This window comes from Dermacentor albipictus, chromosome 2, assembly GCF_038994185.2.
Source record: "Dermacentor albipictus isolate Rhodes 1998 colony chromosome 2, USDA_Dalb.pri_finalv2, whole genome shotgun sequence".
In the NCBI taxonomy this organism is placed as follows: domain Eukaryota; kingdom Metazoa; phylum Arthropoda; class Arachnida; order Ixodida; family Ixodidae; genus Dermacentor; species Dermacentor albipictus.
The window spans coordinates 9,194,294-9,211,200 of record NC_091822.1 but is presented as its reverse complement, the minus strand read 5'-3'; the positions used below and the strand labels follow the sequence as shown (position 1 = coordinate 9,211,200).

General features: G+C 43.6%; 2 long non-coding RNA genes across 2 annotated transcripts; both read left to right on the top strand.

The window, feature by feature from the left end:
- The first annotated feature begins 4,685 nt into the window (after positions 1-4,685).
- On the top strand, positions 4,686-7,567 carry LOC139055318 (uncharacterized). Its single transcript, XR_011511667.1, has 4 exons — positions 4,686-4,907; positions 6,063-6,097; positions 7,047-7,121; positions 7,186-7,567. It is a non-coding gene; the product is annotated as an uncharacterized lncRNA (long non-coding RNA).
- A 1,670-nt stretch (positions 7,568-9,237) lies between these two features.
- Positions 9,238-10,761, top strand: LOC139055317 (uncharacterized). The gene is made up of 2 exons (XR_011511666.1): positions 9,238-9,361; positions 10,597-10,761. It is a non-coding gene; the product is annotated as an uncharacterized lncRNA (long non-coding RNA).
- The last annotated feature ends 6,146 nt before the right edge of the window (positions 10,762-16,907 follow it).

Genomic DNA, 16,907 nt, shown 5'->3' with positions numbered 1-16,907 from the left:
AAGCTTTAATATTAGAATTGGAGCATAGTAAGGTCTCTTTCTTTATTGCACCACACTAATATCAAAACAGAACATTTCTTGACTAAAATGATTTTCAGTCATTTTTGTGTCTTTGCTTAAATGAAACTTCAGATAAATGGAACACATTTTTCAGTCCCTTTGAGTTTCCTTTAGTTTACTATACTTCAAAAATATGCATCATTACTCATTTAGAGTGCATTCAAAATTGTGGCTAGAGCTATCGCAAATGATGTCAAAGTCAGTGATGGCCTTCTTTTGTGACCCAGGAGTACTATTTTGGATATCACTAAAATCACTCACACTGACTCGTGTGGCCTTAGGCAAATTTCCTTAACACATATCCCTGCAGAATGTGCCGCTTCTATGCATTTATATACGCACGGGTCAGTGTCTCCAACTACTTCAATCGCAGCATTTGTAATACCAAATTTGATGATGAGTAGGTGCTTCTGGCTCGACTACCAAATGCATCAACGGCAGCAAAGGTTGTAGCCATCTGTGAAGAAATTCGTTTTGTATTGATAGAATCGCCTCAAGTCTAGACTATATTTTGTGATGCAAAACCAGCGCTACAATAAGTGATTGACTCTGCCCTTAAATGAGAACCTGACTTTAAGTGCTCAAAATGCGGTCGACTTATACGATTTCGCCCTGGCCATTGTAAACGTTTCAGTAGATTCTAGGGCACTGTGGCTTATATGGAAATGAGCGCGCCGATGAAGAGGCAAGGATGGCTTACAGTATGTCACGCAAGTGTCCATCCTGTTTTCTCAACCAGACACTAATGCTCTAGTGTATGCGCTATTGCACAAAAATGCTGGAATGTACTGGTCGTTGGCAAGTCACCGTCATAGCCACCTTCATAGACTCGACCCAGACATACAAGTGAATTCACAATCAAAATAAGCAACGCAAGCTTGTTGCACTGGTTGCGACTGGGTACGACAGTTGTTCGGTGCTACTTCATTGGCCTGGCAGACAGTTTCGACTGCGAGGAGTGCGATATACCTTGAGACTACAAAACATGTCTTGTGCATCTGCCCGCAATAAGCTGTGCAAAGACAATCATTGGCACAGCTAGTTGTCCGAGTTCACCAATTAATCAACCTATGCCTGGAAAGGTTGGGACCTCCAGACACTTAACTGTCATCAGCATGATATTCTACAGGCTCTCATCCAATTCTTGAATGAAACCGGTCTGGATTTTAGGTTTTGAAGAGTTTTGGTTGTTCAATTACTCTCATCATCAATTTCCTGCGAAAATTCAACACTTGTGTCTATTCCTACTCCCATTCCCGAAAGCTGATTAGCAGGTGAGAACTTTCATTAGGGCCTACCTTTCAGCTTTTCTATTATAATAAATGTCTCTCTTGTCAGCTCGGAGGGATGCTAAGGTATCTCTGATAGTCTAAAATGCCATCATTGCAGAATCTTACAATATGACGGATGGTGACAATAGGGCTGTTTACATGACACCGATGGGAACAGCTAAAGTCCGCTTGTTGGACTAAGATGTGCCTGTCGCACTCATGTAAATGCTAGCCAGTCGGGCGGAGCGAGCGTAGACTGCACGGGATCATTTGACCCAACCTGACCCATTGGAATTGCGCACATGTAAATGTGGACAGGTAGGATCGTTGGTTCGGATCTAGCAGCGATTAACCGGACGCGTTCACGACTCGAGAGGCACGAGTTCATGCAAACGCTGTTGAATCAGGTTCTTTCAGCCTGACTGCTGACCCTGCTGTCCCCATCACCATGCCATCCTGTAACCCATGACAAACCTGACGGGCACATCAGCCGACTGCAACAGTGTTGATATAGTTCAAACACAATCTGGCATACGTCCTGTACATGTGTTGGCTATGGGCACGTTGCAAGTGCTAGGTGGCGCCCTGTCTTTCCGACCCCTAGCGCCATCTGACGAATAGTTGCGCGAATGTGGTAGGATTACTCGCGGCGTCAGCAGCCCGCGCTGCGTGTTTGGCGTCCTGTCAAACGGTAGCGATGGCGCGAAACAGCGTGCCGATATTAATTTGATCCGGGTTTCGGTAATTACAAGATCTTCATAGCTATTTTCGTGAAAAGAATTTAGAGAAAGGAAGTCGTCTATTTGAAGTGGGGCACGCCTACGACGTGAGGGAAGTGTTAAACTCGAACTGATCGGAAGTGACTGCTAAGTTTATTCCGCAAACGAAAAATAATGCACCAGCGAGATGCATGAAGCTCAGCGTAAGTTACTTCGTTATCTACGGTGTGGACGCGTGAAATTACAGGCGACATTGATTCTCGAAGATCGGCGACAGCAGACAAATCCTAGCGGGGAGCTGCGATTGCCGTGCTGGCATCGCAGGGAAGTGCAAGCACGCCACGGTAGTTTCCCTGTACATACAGGACGGCAAGTGCGAATCCAAAACATCTCATCGAAGAACGTGGTGCGTACGAACGACTCGTAAGACCTACCCAAGGTATTCTAACGTCGCTCTTTGTCGCTATTCTAACACAAAAAAGGGGATGCACTTACCAGTTGTGTTAGACTACGCTGGGAAAATAATTTCGCCCAAGTTACTGGAAGTGCGATACTTTTATCTTGCGATTTTTTAGTGCGTGCAAAGGAGGTTCCAATAAACCACGTTGTCAAACATTTTGGCGATCTCAACTGCCCCTTCGTTGATATGCTGGGTGCAGAAGGGTGTATGCCAGCTCAGCCGGCTGCAACCCCTCCTCAAATCCCTCGGCAAGCCCTAGCGCTGTTTGAATAGGACAGGATTGGGAAAGAGTTTTACAGCTTTACTGTGGTACAGTGTGGGAACAAACTACTTTGTTTGCTGCATATCCTGGTACGCACTGCAGGCAGTGGTGTAGCAAAGGGGGGGGGGGAGAGCGTGGGCCCCGGGTGCAAGGGGCCAGTGGGGCGGGGGTGTCATATACGTCTGGAGACACACGGAAATTGTTGATATCCTCGCCTTCCTCGAATAAACCCGGGGGAGGGTGGGGGGACAGAAGACCTATGGGCCCCGGGTGCCAGACGACCTAGCTACGCCACTGACTGCAGGTGTCGCGTTGCTGCCATCATTCCAGTAGAAGCAAAGAATTCAGCGTTATAACGCAGTTGGCATAACGCCAGAACATAAAACAGCTTATGCCGTCGGACGAGCGCTATCCAGTGTTGACGCCGTTCTGCTTTATACGGTCGGCTTGGAAACCTGTAAAACTTTGTTCCTCGTGAGTTGGTGTACGTGATGTTGCAGCCCACTACTCAACAGCTCGGGTTGCACTTCGGCATTGCTCAGAAAAGGCAACAGCTACGCGCGAAACAGTGCACATACAGACTTTCCGAACGCAAGCGGGCCGGTCGTATCCTGCCGGTTCCGCGCTCGCCGTCGCGAGGGGCGCCCTAGTAGGCGCGGGAACTACGTTCGCAACCTGCCTATTGGCGATGATGTAATGGCGTAAACCAAGGTGCGGGAATTTTTGAAGTGAAGCGATCACAGCTATGGTGCGTGCCTTCCCTTTCATCGTTCCAGACGAGACCCAGCAGGAGGAGTGATGCTGAAGGTGGGGAGGGGGCAGAAACAGGCACCCCCTCCCTACACACAATATTTCCTAGTGCGTGTTTTGGAATTTGCCTCGACTACATACACTTCAGGTTTGAAGTTGGATAGCCAGCCCTTTAATAAAAGCAGAATGCCTCAATGTTGCCTTTCAGACTGTTTACTGTCGTGCATTTGATCGCGCAATTAGCTACTGCGCTACCCAAAATTGTGCGGATCCGCCACCTTGCATCCCCTTCCCTGGCCAGCGCAGGGTAGCAAACTGATGTTTGGCTTCCGGTTAGCGTCCCTGCTCTTCGCCCATGGGTGTGATGTGAGCTTTGTTTTGGTGCATCACACGAAGGTGAGTTTTAGCGCAAGAAACCACAGGGAGGCACACATGTAGAACATTCAAGTGTGCCATGTGTGTCACAGTAACTAGTGTCGCACGCATTCGTACACATACACGCACGCGCGCGAGAGAGAGAGAGCCATTTTTATGTTTTCACATATGTGATGTGAGCATAAAAGTTGCAATGTTTTATGCTATATTTTTAACAAAAACTTGTTGGTTTACAATGCGTTCCTTAACTGACTCAAGAAAACATTTAGGAAAAATAGTGTACAAAAACTGCATTGGCTTCAACGTACAGCAGCATCGCGAGCACGTATGTAGTACAGTCTGCGCACTGAGTCGCTCTGTGCAAAACGATACGGTAATGCCAGAAGCACAAGTGTATGTTGTATGAAAATGCTTTTTTTTTTTTTTTTTTTGCACTACGCAGATGTTGGGAGGAATGCAATAAGACTAAGTTTGACAGGAAGAAGGTTTAAGCATCGCGCCCGAATGAAAGTTTTTTTGTTTTTGTACAGGTGGCATGCACTAAAAGATTGTGTTTGGAGCATACAATGTTTCTGTTCTTTATGTGTCAGCTGCATATAGTTAGTAGAACAACTCTAGAGGAAAAGCTGGGCCGGAAAAGTGGGAACCTCTAGGGCGCCGCCCTGTTGCTACTGGTCAATGTGGCCAGCGCAATTACTATTGAAAGAGCTGAGAACAAGTACAGGTCACCTTATGTTTTGTCACCTAAAAACGCATACCTGATGGCTTTATGAAGGTGGTACGTTAATATTAAGTTTACAGAAAGCGATCGCTAAGTCCGTGACTTATGTAAATCACGATGTACGCATTCATGCAATAAAGGATGGCGCGAATTTCGGTTTCGAATCTGTTTTTTGGATGCGTAGTAGTTTCGTTTGACATGCGATCGCGCGTCGACATCGGACGCTATGTCACACTCGTGACTTTTGTGCCACCGAAGCCCCGAAGTGGTCTCGCATATACCTTCACATGTAAGTAAACGAATTTATCTCCTTGTTGAGAATATCACGCGAGTAGGCAGCTCTTGTGGTACATCACAATCGTTCGAGAAGCGTCACAGTAGAGCATTTTTCTGCATGCGGAGCGGTGTTTTTATTTGCAGGTTTCCCTTCAGTAGGAAATTGCTGGACAGGCGGACCAGCGCACCGGAATTGTACTGGCGAAGCCACAAGCAACTCAAAGAATCTGTTTAATTGTTGCACTTTGAACAATCATGCTTCTACAAAGGCCACAGCAGAAAAACAGCCTGATGACTGAGTATTTCTGTGTCACGAAGTAATCAAGAGGCGAGTGCCTAATGCGGACGAAATAGAGTGCATCGAGACTTAGAACGACAGAAAGCTGAGCTAGTTCGTAAGGATTCATTATGCAAAACAGAGGTGAGGCGTGCAGACAGGACACAAGAGTAGAGAATTGGGCGGCGCGCGTGTTGTTTGCTTGTAAATACTCTACTCTTGTTTCCTGTCTGCACGCCTCACCTCCGTTTTGCATAACGAGTGCATCAAGCCACATATTAATAGCTTAGGCGTTTTATTAACTGTGCAATATTTTCAACACTTCCTTGCATGCCATTTCATGTGGCATATCTTTTCTGGTCACAAATTTGTGCAGCGAATCTATTTGCATGATCGACTCCGGGCCTGTAGGACCGTTCACTTGCACTTGATGCTGAGTCTTTTACATGTACCCATAAACTGCAGATATGCACATCAGATCCCTGCGAGCACTTTCAAAATTCAATTATTTTCGACAACAGGCACATATGCAATACTGACATAATCCGGAATACCACTAAGCAGCTGGGACACATTTTTGTTGACCATACTCGCAGGTAAAATAAGTACATCATGTGGACAGCTCCAGCTCATTTTCCTTAAGTCAGTGTGTACAAGGGTTATGCAAAAATAATTTTTTTCTCGCGCACCGATTATTTTGCTTTATAAGCAAGAGAACCCACCACGTTAGTGTAACGTATCTTGTGCATCACACTAATATGTGCTTTCATTTACCAAGTGAGATGAGTTACTTTTATGGCTCATTCAGTCATATCACACTGCAAGCTGCATTCATCAATCTTCAATGGGATTTTGCAAATGTTTAATGAAACATGTTTCCCTTTTATGCAGATATGCAATGGCAAGCCCTTCCGTGTGTTCCAAAGGTAAAATTTAAGCTCTAAATTAAAGAAGACATTTCTAGTCAGAAACAAGCAAAAATAGTGAATGCAGAGTATCAGAAGCCCAAGGTACAGAAATTATGAGAAGTGTCGAATGATTTTAAGGAAAGAGTCGTATTTAAAAATGCAAGACCCTTTAGTGGAAGTCAAGCAAGTCAATATAGGTAGAATACTCTGCAAAATTATGCGAGTGAGGGGATGTCAAACAATGGGTCAGGAAATGCATTGTTTTTCTGCAAAACAAAAGCTGATTGCCATTACATAAGTCACTTTAGCATCATGATAAATTCAGAAATAAACCAAAAAACAAGACACGCAAAAATAAACAAAACATTTAATGATATTTCAGCAGAACTTTTTGTTGGGCTAGTTGGTGCATATTACTGAAGTACTATAGCACCAAACAGACGACACAAGAAGAAGAGACACGGACATAAGCGCTCGTCCGTGTCTCTTCTTGTGTCGTCTGTTTGGCGCTATAGTACTTCAGCCATTTAATGATGCTCTCTCCACACTGGGATAAATAAAAACAAACACATCACATCTAATGTGGACATATCAGATGCCTTGTGAAACATAAAGGAACAATTCAGTTTCGAGCTATGGCACTTGCCGCATAGATGTGGGGGGGCCTTCCACCAATAGTGATAGTTACCACTGCATTTAGAAATTGAAAGCATTCGTGCAGACAAGGATGATTCTTTATATTTTTGGCTACCACTTCAAATGCCTCCACCAAGTGTTACAATGCTGCACGCAGCCATACTAAGGATCTCGCAACAACACCTGCAGGTAAAAAGCAGAAGCAGTCAAAGTGCTGGTGTGTTCTGGACACTATGTTTGAAAACTTTTAGGCAAGAAGAGTGCAAGAAGCAGACATAACTGCATTTATTTCCATAACTCCCCATTTAAATGGCCTTTTCTTTTTGCTTAGACAATGCCTACGCCTAGCCACAGCAGCTCCCTCATACAGACTCCGCAAACCAAGAGGCCGTGGAGGCAAATGCAGGTAAGAGGCAATAAGCAATAGCACTGGTATCGACATTCATCTAATTTCTTTTTATTTCGTTTAGGCAGCCAGCACACCTCGAACAGCCACCTTGACTGCGGGTGTGTCACCCTAGTCGCCAAGGAAACATTTGAGGGAAAGTGACAGGCAATGTGAACAGCCACTCCTCCATGTAAACAATACTCTTTCTCTCGGATGACTCCTACGCCTCACCACGCCAGCACACTTGTGCACAAAGATGCCGCAGAGGCACGTGCAGGTCAGAGGCAAGAAGCAGTGGCACTGGTGTCGACATTTACCCAATTTCTTTTTCTTACACTGAGGCAGCCAGCACACCTCGAACAGCCACCTCGACTGCGGGTGTGTTAGTTGATCCCTGTTGTACATATGCTCATAATAAACTTCAGTAAACTTGAACTTCATAATAAACTTGAAGGCAAATGGTACATTGATGCATTGTATTTTTGAACATTTATTGTACACATACAATATATGTTATACTTTGCAGTGCTACAGAGCGTATTTTGAAGCTTCCCCCTATATTTTGCACCTTTAATTACGTATGTGTTGTGTGGCCCTCAATGCAGTTCATGTTGTAGCAGCTGCTTTGTCTGTGTATCGCACATTGGCTTAAGCTCGTGATATCCACATACTTCTCTCACATATACAAAATAAAGTTATATGTAGTCCTCAGTGTTACAACAAAAAATGAAAGTAAACAATCCGATCGTGGAATTATGTTTATTACAGTGATTCCTACGACAGTTACTGACAAGTTGACAACTTGAACTGGTCAATCGGTCCATAGCCTCCTCTATTTTTCAAAAATAAAGGAGCCTATGATCCGTCATGGCAAGGAATTGTATGTATACATAAAAAAAAGGGGTATGTGTGTGTTTGTAGTGGGGGTATAGGATTAGGGCGGTACGAAAAAATGTACCAACACCGTCCTCTAGACCCATTCCGTTGAGGTACCGTAACAAAACGTATTATGCATAAAGTTCATACAACCAACTCTGATATTACTACAGACGCCAGGCGACGCGAGCTACATTTGTCATGATGCATTCGCGACTGCACCGGATGCCCTCCACATTATTCTCGTTAATCGTGCTCACTGCGCCGAGGCAAAAGAAAGACCATGGGCGCAGGTGCCTTTAAAGTATCTCGACCTTGCGAGGCACGGCTGCGCGTGCCAGGGGAGCTGTCCGTGCGAACACTCCCTGGCACACACCTGCCTCGGCGGCCCCAACCTACGTACCGTTCTGCTTCGAGCTTTGATCCCCCCACTGTCCCTCGGGTGCCCTGGAGTTCCTGCGCCGCCTGCTCTACTACCATCTCAGGTGCTCTCCTGAGACTTCCGTTTGTCGGTTACATGTGCCCTACAGCTGGATCATTACTTATAATAATAAAAAAACCCGATATATCGTCACGACGATAGATCGCGAAAGCGGCTTTTGCAACATACCGCGCCCGTGCGAAGATAATTACGGAACGCCAACGAGGAATCTGACCACAGCTTCGAGCTCGTAACGTCGTCGAGTGACACTCCTGCAACAGGCGTGACCGCTGAAAACCGCATACCGCCAGAAGCTTGAACAGGATCATCCCTCGGTTGCATAACTGCCAGCTCTACGGCCAACATGGACCACACCCACACCATCCCGCAACATAGAATAAAGAACCGACTTATGAAGCCCAAACACACGGCTGCACGCACACATCACAACACTTCAAGCGAGACGCCATGCTGCTACGCTGCTACTGTTGCCGGATTAAAACTGACTACTGTCACCAAGTCTAGCAAGCGTCTCAGGAGCTGGCAACCTCGGCGCGTAGCAACATGGCGGCGCACTTGAGGTTCCCGATTTTAATGCATGGGCCCTATGGGTAGCTTGTCCTCTAGAGTCAGTATAATAACTCTATGGTCAGCTGGCCCTGAACACTTTCAAGTTCAGCAAATCGCCACAGAGGGCGTAAAAATTGACCGTGCGGCACTGCTAAAGAACAGGCATAGTATACCAATTAAAAAGGCTCCCCTGTGAGCACATTATCTCCCGCTAGGGGCGCCGTAGAAAGCGCAATTTTAAGGCAGAGTCTGCTGTGCCCGGGGCACAGCAGACGAAAGGTGCCCGAAATGTCTACGTTCACCTATGACGTCACGTCCGCTATAACCCATGATGTCACATCCGGTTATTTCCATGGCGTCTGTCTTTCGGAGCCGGCTGCGCTGCGAAACGGTTCGTATTGCGTGCCCATTTAGAGCGTGAGTAATTCATCTTTCCACGCTATATGCGTGTAATAAAGGATTGGGGCTGTGAGCTGTTTGATGCGTTACCATTACGTACCTTGTGCGCATATTTTGCCTCATAGCCGCGTCAAATTGCCACCGGCATGTGGAATGGGCCGTGGCATCTTATATGGAGCTGCTCATGTGAGTGGTATTGCCTATAGAGTCCATCAGGATCGTCAGTGCGTGCACAGAACCATTCAGTAGTCTGATGCAGGGGAGGGTGCGCGTAAGAACGAGGACGTAAGACTGGCATGACGAGCTGTTCCGTCAGATCGCGTTACATCGCGCTTTTTTTCTAAGACCATCTCGCTCGAGCGAGAGGATCTTAGAACAGCATTACTACTGCTTTTTTATAGCTTCGCTGCGGCTCATTTAATCATCACCTGCATTCTTTTAATAATACAAATGGTATCGCTGCGCGGAAGAGCGTCTCTTGAAGTTTCCAAACAAGAGCCAATGCCCCCGTGCCTGCTGCATACACGCTTACCATTCCTAACGCAGCTACGACGCTGCACTAGCTCTGCAACTGCGTGATACAGGGTCACTGTGATAATAAAATTAAAAAGAACAAACTAAATTAATGCAGAAAATGTCAAACGCTGCCAAGCGTGATAAACGGACCTGCCTCGCTAGATGAGTTGAAGAAATCGGCGTCCTGAAGTCAGCTTCGCCGCAGTAGACTAGTGTTACGCGGTGAAGCATGTCAGAACTGAAGAGTGACCGCTTTCACCGACATATATAATATGTGTTCCTTAATGGTGTACGCGTGCACCTGCCGTCTCCTATTACATTACGCGCGCCGAGGCGCCTAAGTGTACTGGCCGGCCTTCGGCGCTATTTCGGACGTGGCTGTGATGCTTTGAACCGTTGGTTTGTCGACCTCGTAAGCCAGGTAATGTTTACACGGCCATTTTTTTTTTCTGAACTGTTGATTTCTTCCGTCTTTGTTGTGTGTGAAAAGGTGAGAGATACACAATTTGGGGAGAACGCATGCACTTTCATATTTTCACGCGCTCAAAAAAAGCCGGAGGAATAAGGTTTCTTCACTGTGCCATAGAAACTATATGTTTGCTCTCAAAGGTAATTCTGATTCATTGGATGTGTTCCTGTGCTGTGTTTATTTTCTTGAGTGTGCTTTAGTTTTTGCACGTTAATGTTTCAAACTCGTTTTTATTTTCACAGACTGAACATCCCACGTCTTGGTTTGACTTCCTGGTACAGGATACTTGCACTTAGCATGGAGTGATGAAGCAGAGCAGTGTACTTTTATTAAATGTGCAGATTTTAGCAGTATAACAGCCGTTCATTAAAAAAACGTGTGCTGAAAATAAAGTGTACTTACCCACATTCCTCGTTGTCTATTTATTTATTTATTAACACTGTCAACCCTCATAGAGGGTCATAACAGAGAGGACAATACAATTACATAAATCAAATATGGACAATGTCAATGTACGTAAAGTTGCTTAACACTTGTCAATTCACAGTGAATAAGATGTTCACTTGAATGCTGTTCAGCACACTTCTGACATTTATCAAAATACGTATAATGAACATCAAGTAGCACATATCACTTGGCACTTCAAAACTAAATCGAAAACTCCCATAAATATGCCTCAGCAGCATTTTCAAAGTCGGTGACATCTTTTAGGCTAACAGTAGCGTTTGGCAATTGGTTCCACATTTCTATCGCATCCAGGAAAAATGAGTATCGATATGTATCACTGTTGGTATGGTCTGGCTTTATGACGTAGTCGTGGTTAGTTTGCGGGTATCTTTTGCCTGGAGCATGTAGATATTTGAGCTTATCAATCTAAAGTTGATCCTGCATTATTTGATAAAGCACCTTCAGCCTATATTTTTTTCCTACGTACCTCAAGAAGATAGAAGTTGCAACGCTGTAACATAAGCGTGACCGATTCCTTCCTTCGGTATGCGCCGCCAGACTCTGTATCCTTTCCAACTTCCTCTTAAGCGTCACTTGATGGGGACTCCAAACAACGGCTGAATATTCTAGTATCATCCTAATGAAAGGCGGTGTATGCAATAAGTTTTACATTACGTGATGCATGTTCCAGTTTTTTTTTCTCAGAAAATATAACTTTTGATAGGCAGTCATGCAGACGTTATCTATATGTTGGTTCCATTGTCAATTTTGCTCGTATTCCTGTATTCTCATCAGCAAAACCACTTATATGGGGAACTGATCATGATAAGTGCTCATGAGCATTTTAAAGAACAGCCTTGAACCCTACTCATGCACTGGTAAAATGTATAGATGCAGTGAAATTGAAACAGAAGGCAAAATAGCAAACATGATGCAGTATTTGTCAGACAATTATGCCAGCAATTTTTGCATAAAACAATTTACTTGGAGCATACTAGCACTACAAAGTACCCATCTTTCTTGTTAGGCATACATTACCACAAGCTCTTTAAATGTGGTCACAAGAGAGATGCTGGCTTTAATGAGGAACTATAGAGGTTGAAGGCAGCCATGAAAATGTATTAAGAAATAATGCAATGCATAGGTTTTACTCAGTTCAGAGAGCTTCCAAAGTTGCCATAAGGCCTTGATAGCTGTGGGTGAGGGAACAGTTGTAGTCCAATTGGAGTATGAGAAACTAACATTAAGATCGAAAGAAGTAGCAACTCGTAATGCAATTAAAAAATCTTGCTATACCTTTAAAAAGACAGTGAAATGAAATTAGTGTGACAATTTCCTTTTCCTTTTACTTCATTTAGGTTCAACATACTTATTTTAGTAACACAAAAAAGCAGAGGCCTGAAGCACATAAGAAAGATGCTAGTCTGTGTTTATATTCTGCCTTCTCTAAATTCAAAGTTCAGTAAAGTTAACTTAGAAAGCTACAGTGAAGCCATTGCGTCTGCCTGTATGGTGCATAACAGCAGCAATCGCCAGCCTAACTGCTTGGATTTACAGTGCCTTATTTGTATTGTATACCTTTTAAGTGCTGATATTGGAAGGTTGATTAAGGTGGCCAACATGCTGAGCCAGTAGTTTACTGAGTAAAATACATGGAGAAGGGTGGAAAGATAGGACAGAGCACAGGGGATGTATTCCGTGTCCACCTAGTGGAAATGTCCATTTCATCTGCTGCTGAAGTTCTGATTTGCTGGGCTGGGGTATGCCTGAGAAGGAGACATGCTCCCCGAGCTAATTCAGCAGAAGAGGATATGGAAATGTCAACAAGATGAATACTTACAAAGCTATTTAATAAAGTACTTCTGTAACCAACATACCTGCTATGCCATCCTTGCTTTCAATGTCTGTCTTAGTAAAAGTGTGAAAGAACCAGGTTTGTGCATGAACAGTCTCCCTGAGGGTGTGTGCCTTGAAGCCCTTAGTGGTAATCACAGGAAACGAGGGTGGATCCAGAGTAGCACCAAAGGGCAAGCCTTCATCGAAACAAATATGGAGGGAAGTGACTGCATGCTCAAACTTGTCAGCTCACAAGTTTGCCAAGAACAAGTGATGTCAGAAGCTGATGAAGCCTACATGGTTAATGTATAACCGCTTAGGCCAAAATTGTTTAGATACTTTTTATGAGGACTACGTATTTACTGGAAATCTCAAAATAATTATGTTAGTGCAGAATACCTTCCACTAGGTGTGACGTCTTTGAAAGAATGAAAATGTTTGAGTTGTACTTGTGTGGTGCATGAAGTTATTTAAAAAAAAAGAACTCAGCAATGGAAACAAAATGCAAAGAGTAGTATTCGAAATAAATTGCCACCTCTTTAGGGCTAGATGAATTCAAATAATAATAATAATAATAAGCAAACGAAGATCGGGCATACAAGATAGATGCTTCGGCTCCCACTTGAAAGCCTTGTTCGCAAAGATTGTGAACAAAGCTTCAGTTGAACCAGTTCTTATTTTTCATTTTTATGGTTAGCATCTAATTTTAAACTACTTACTGTGCCTCTTTTGACCAAACCAGACAGGCTGCCATCAAACTCTTCACTACTTCAATGCAAATAATTGGAGGTTGGCAAATACATTTTTCTAATAGGAATAGTAGGTAACGAATAGTCAAACACTGATGCATACAGTAACAGCAGGCATATTTATCATGGAATTAAGCGCCATGCTTATATCGTCTAGTAAAAAAAGGACAGCTATCAAAGAAGATTAGGAATATTTTTAAGCAAAAGCAATTATACCTCATATACATGAAGCAGATGTAGTGCTTCTCAAGAATCACGTCCAAACTGCACACACTAAAACATTAAGCTGGGATATTCAAAAATACAAATACATGTTTTGCTCGCCAAGTGACTTTTAATGTGCTCAATTATGTAAAGTGTGCTATTATATGATTAATGTAATTTGCTAATGTAAAGAAAGAACAAGCCAAGATCTCTTGCTTCATATATATGTGCTGAATCAAGAAAGTAATTAAGGAAGAAGAACACCAGAAATAAACACAAATATTTGTGTGCTTTCTGGCATAAAATAATTCTCATGTTAGCCACATAAAATGCTTTCCAAAGCCTCCCCTACCTTAACTTACAGCTGCATCACATGAAGGCACTTTTTAAGAACACACATGCTTCATGATCATTCACTGTGTTAGTGACTCCCACTGAAGTAGACTGAGAACATATCTGGGCATTACATTCAATAGCTGATGTAAAGTGAAAAGACTGCTGCTTGTAGGTATGAATGAACCAAGTGAATAAGAAATATAAGTTCTCAAACTTCTAGTACTAAGTGTGGCAGCACTTAAGAAGAACATATTGCAACTAAAAATTGCAACACATGATGAAATAACTGAAATAGCTAGGGCGTGTTTAATAGACCAATAAACAGGAAACTGCAAATTCCTAACATTTCTGAATACTTTTCTTCACATGTACTCACCTCATAAGTATGACTTCCCTTAATGCTCGAACCTCTGCCTTAATTTCATAATTCCCCATTCTCGCTGCTTCGCTCATGCTGATTGACATCTAACACATATAAGGTTGGCAAAAGTAGCTGAGCATGTGCATGTGTTGTGAGGCAAGCTGCCCACATCTGGTAGCCGCATGCCAATTTCTCAGAGTAGATGAAAGGGAAGCCTTGAGGGTAAACCATAGAGAAGACGGATACCTTGGTTCAATGATAACTGAAAACACCAACATGGAAAATTTGGACAGCCCACAGAATCAGCAGAATTGACATAGTTTGGAAAAACTGAAAAGATGCATTATGATATCTATGTTACACAGGTTCCAGTCAAGTTGAAGATTTTCACTGTCTAATAAACTTATAAGAGAATACATGACCAGCAATACTGTATGGAACCTAAACAATTTTAATAAAGTCACCTAGAAGTCAGGATGGAGAAGTGACTGAATTGAGGATGCTAAAATGGTTGAGGTGGAGGCAGATTGTGAAGGCAGGTTTTAAAAAATTAACATTCAACACACACTTAAGTTGGCAAAGATTGGACTCAATGTTCAAGAAATTGACTAAGATAATTGATTGGTATACATACATGAGAGAGCATCAACAATACAGCAGAGATAACTGTCATGCAAGAGGGAAGGATGTCAGTCTAAAAATTAACACTTTATCAGAACAATGGTTATGCATGGGCTCAGGCTCCTGTACAATTCTGTATGGTATGCATGATGTCAGAGCTGCATCGCATAAGGAACTGTGGCCTTACATGCCTCGATTATGAAATGATGTGGGCCAAGAGTGGAACAAGGATAGCATCAAGAGGGGGCTCCTCCAAAAGGAGAACGGTAGGGAAACAGGGCGAGAGAGATTTTCTACGCAACAGATACAGAGTCATATGAGTCATAGTCATAGAAACCATGACCCAAGGAGCTGCACAACAAGGTATATAAATTCAAATCTTCATACAGTTAAGCCTCAGTATAACGAAATTCTCGATATAGCGAAGTATTTAACTTTTCATAACCTCTTCTCCATTGAACACCATGCATTTAGAGCCTCAATGTAAAGAAGTGTGTTTGTGTGCAATTTCAATATAACGAAATTTCGCTTCTGCCGCAGAGGAGTGCCAAGACAATCAATGGTAACTTCCGCGGACGCAGATAGTCAAATGATTGAATTACAAGCTGCTGCTTGCAAACGCACCTCTCAAACTGCGTGCAGCGCGACAAGAACAACAGCTTGGAGCCGCATCATGTTCCGTATAAATTAAGTCCAAGTGCGATCAGATCCTATCGCGCCCCGCGCACTTGTGCTTTAGGTGCGAGGGTGAGATAAGAAAGATGATGGCTTCATAAGTGCGGCCTTCCCACGCGAGCAATGACAAAGTGGGGAAGGAAAGCGAGCTCGCGGTAACGCGATCAAGCGCGCGCGACGGGGCGGAGTAGGGGGGTAAGTTGGCGCGCGTCTCGGCCATGACTGCGCGTAGCTGTAAACGCGGCTGAGCGCATATGCAGCCGCGCACCCTGCTCTAGAGGTAATCTGCTGCGTGTGGAAAGAGCGGGCATGCCAAGACGGCGTGGCATCATGTAAGCTAGCTGTTTTCCCGCACGTTTAGTATTGAAGGTTGCGCAATCTCGAGTTTTGATGACCCGTTGGAACGAGAAGCAGGCGAAGCATTCGCTCCTAGCTGCCGGCGCTTTTCATGATAGCGTCGTCGCAGTGCGACCGGGCGACGCTTTGGGGGCGGAGTGCACGCGAAAGCATATGGCGTCACTTAATTCGTGCCACTGATGTGAAGATATATCAACGTGGCATGAAACCGCCGTATCATTCATCGCTGACACCTATATTCGTCAAAATAAAATGTTTTCTCATTCAAACTTGCTTTTTTTTATTGCCGAATTGTAATTCGGAAAATTGCATGGCCCCATTCCGTGCAACAAAAATCGATCGGCGACTGTACTCATTTGCATAACAGATCGAATTTCAATACAAGGAAATTTCTATATAACGAAGCGAATTGCCGATTTTACCTACTTTGTTATATCAAAGTTTAAGTGTATAACGAAATTTCCTGTTCTCTACACGGGGGCGGCAATGTGGGCGTGTTCGTTGATCATCATGGAACAGCATGTAGTGTAGCGCAGCAAAAACAAGAACACAAGAAGAAATGAAACACAGACACAAGAGCCTAATTATGTCTGTGTTTTGCTTTTTCTTGTGTCTTTGTTTTCGTTGCATTACACTACATGACGTTCAATACTTTCACTGTCACATTCATGAGCACTGAAAACCTAGAATCAACTATAATATCTTGCCTGATTTGCCATAATTAAAAAAAAAATGTGGGTATAGTAGGCCTAATTGAGTTCTGGTGATTTTAGTATCACTGACATATAGCTTTTAAGAATGTTTAATCGTTTCTTCTGTTAAGGCAGAGTACATGCTCAACTGCTACAGCAAGTGCGAACGTAGGCAAAAACGACAATTTTGTCTCTTGCATCAATTTTATGGCATGTTGCGTGATCTAATCAAGTGGTTTCAATTTGACAAAGTTCTCGATTTAACAAAATAAAAC